The following is a 3375-nucleotide window of genomic DNA, read 5'->3' as shown; positions in this document are numbered from 1 at the left end:
CTATATGCCAAGCTACCAGAGGTTTAGTACAAGTTAATTAATGGTGTGCATTTGACTTATCCTGACAAGGATTGTGGCTCCTGTTTGGACAGGGTGCATACCTCTGCCAACCAAAAACCCAATTCTTAACATGGATAGTGAGAAAAGTCAAGTCTCTCCCTCTCACACTTTCCAGTGATACAGGATGTTGTATTGTCACGATCTGCGGGGACCCAGACCTGCAGGGGTCAGATTTCCAATCCACGGTGCACAGACTCAGTTCAATGCACAAATGCTAATTAGCAATACTGTGTAGGGAAGTATTTTCTGGTCACTGTCAGTCCCAGTATATAAGTTCAGGGATACAGTGAAACTCTAAAACCTCTTTCATAATTGAATGCTACACTCAAAATATCATAAGTACCGATTACTGTAACTCCTTGTACCATGGCCTTTCTATCTACCTGATCACCTGGCTTCAGCTGGTTCAAAATTCTGTCATCAGGTACTTATGGGTCTACCACGCGGGACTTCTGTTTCTCAACATCTGAGAAGGTTAGTTGCCTTTCTATAACAAAGTCTTCTATATTCAAGATGCATAAGTGCTTACACAGCCGAGTTTTGGACTTCCTTCGTGTTCACGCGTAGCTAAAAAATAAAAATAAATCCGTGAACGCAGGCAAGGCAGGCTGGACGGCCTTGCCGAACACTGCATTTTATTCCTTGAAATGACCATTCCTGAATTAGGGACTACCCTAGTGAACCAGGACATGCAGGATCACAGAACTTTGCTAAAATCTCAAAACTCTATGAGTATTTAACGAGTGTGGAACGAACAACATAAGCCTTCAGTAGGACCGTGGCACTTACCAATTCTATTACTACTGGTATAAGAACAATACTTTCTTGAAGAAGCCATTGCTTGGGTGAAACGTGTTGGCTGCATTTGCTTGCTCTGTGCTTAAGCCGAAAGAAAAGAACGAAAAGAACATACAAGCAGTAACAGACTCATTACGTTCTTCAGAAACAACTTTGGATTCAACCTCATGTTTCTTGTTTTGCCTTTCATTTTTGTGTTTTCAACCCCTTACGAGGCATTGAAGTGATTTTTTGGCAAGCAGCATGTTACTCTGTAACCCAAGATTAGTAGTTAGTAGGTTAGTACAATTTGGTTTTCTATTCTTTTTATTCTGCATTACTTGTGTTATGTTTGTGCCCTTGATTTCTTGTGTATTTAGTAGAGTTTGGAATGAGGATGGAATGATAGGAGTGGATTTAAAAAGGTGAAGTAGTAAGATTGCTTTTGTAAGTAGTGGTCGTGTGTGCCTGTTAGTTGGGTGTAAATGAAAGGATTCAGTTCATAAGGTGGTCTATGTATAATACTTGAAATATCGACAATTGGTTACAGGGCCTTGGCCCTCTGATAAAATAATGCTTGTCCTGGTTTGAAGATGGAGATAAGAGCTTCCTTCTTAGAGCATCTACTCTATGGATTAATGTTCCAGATCAAGCTTGCCTTAATTGGAATCTCTGGGGCGGAATTATATATGTGGTGCACTTTCCTTCATTGTGCCGGGCGCACATTTGAAAAGGTGCATTTGGCGCAATGAGGGAAAGTGTGATGCATTATAGGGAATGGACTGCCCCCAGGGCAGCCGTGAATTCGTGCTGCCCTGTGGGCAGCGCATTCATGTGAAATACGGAGTGACCTCACCCACCTTCAAGGGGATGTCTGGGGGGTCCACGGAACCCCCTTTACCCTCCACAGAGGGCTGCTCTCAGGAGGCGCACTGACAGTGCGCCACCTTTTAGATGGCGCATTGTCAGTGCACCTCCTGAGGGACTCTTCGCCTAATGCAGCGGAGTTTGCCAGCTCTACACACACACACACATACACACAACTCTCGTTTGGGCCCATATACATTCATACATTCAATGAGCTAGCAAATATCCGCTGGTCATCAATTTTGATTTACCTTAGAGACCTGTTACACCAGTATCATTACCATTCCCTGTCTCCTTAAGTAAATGTACTTTTGTCGATAGATCTAGTAGTAGATTAGAATAGGGAGGAAATAATAACACATTTAACCTTTATTTAAAGAACCACAGACTCAAATGATTTTTAAATATTTATCTAAATTAATAGTCTTGTGAGTCAAGTCAGAATACACATAGATACACCAAATTCTCCATCAGGAAAAATAGTACAGTTAGCTTAGAATCAATTCACAGTAATAAATTCTCGTGATGACAGTACCTGAGGAGAGAAAATAAAGAGCAAATACAGAGCATTACCCCTCAGAACTATAATTATCTAGAATGGTCTGAGGACCTGGACATCAGAGTATCAAAGATTCAGGACAGGTTCAGGACTGGGAGGGTGACCCCTTTTAATGCAACGCCAGCGTTGCACCCCTCTCTGGTGCTACTCTCTCCGGCTCGGGCTCCTTCCAAGATGTGCCTCCTCGATTGTTCCACGATTCTTCCCTAGTGTTGGATTTTTTAATCAGCTTGCAGCGATTTGGGCAGCATCTCAGCATAGCATCAGCATGTGCGGCATCAAGTGTGTCTGACCAACTAAACTTACCTCTGTTATATCAATTCGGGTGTATGATCCACCCACAAATGTTTCAATTCTATGTACACCCCTCAATTTGATTGGGCCAGGCAGTGGGGTGAGGACTTCACACTATACTAAGTGCAATACCTTTCTTTAGTTCTATTGTCGAATACCCCTCCCCTTAAACTTAATACCCACAAGCATTTCGTATGTGGATTGATAATTTTGAAGTACAATGTTTCGGATTCTTCCTTTTGCAGGTTCAAGAGTTTAGCTTCCCATTTCCTTGCTGGGCACATGTTCTTGGCAGAAGTTCAATGACATCACTAGTCTCAGGACAAGGATTCAGTGCGCATGTGTAGTTTTCGCAAAGGAATAGGGACATCAGTCACCCTCCAAGGCCCAAATACAAACTATTAATAAAGTCAGTGAAAAACATGTTAGTATACGAAATTAAATGAATTCACTCTATACCACTTACTTCTACTCTAACCCCATTTACTGCATATATCTTTTGCATTAATAGCTTAGTAAAACTTACGCAGGTTAGTTTCAGCAAGGCATGTGCGTTAATGCGAGAGTTTCGAGCAGCCATGTTAAAAGCTATTGCGCAGCTGCAAAGATTTCCCACCAAGCGACAGAAGCGTCATTACTACGTAGATGCAGTAGACGCAGGCTCAGAAGTGTTCCCGCGTTTTCGGCGGCCATTTTAAGGACACTCGGGCTACTGGTTAGTACTGCACATGGAAAAGCTTCCCCTAGATATAGTATGTAAATTGTGGTGCAACATTAGTACCCACGAACATGTTGGTTACATTATTACGTTATTCGAG

Source organism: Triturus cristatus, chromosome 3_2 (genome assembly GCF_964204655.1).
Source record: "Triturus cristatus chromosome 3_2, aTriCri1.1, whole genome shotgun sequence".
In the NCBI taxonomy this organism is placed as follows: Eukaryota; Metazoa; Chordata; class Amphibia; order Caudata; family Salamandridae; genus Triturus; species Triturus cristatus.
Note: the sequence above shows the minus strand (reverse complement) of the source record.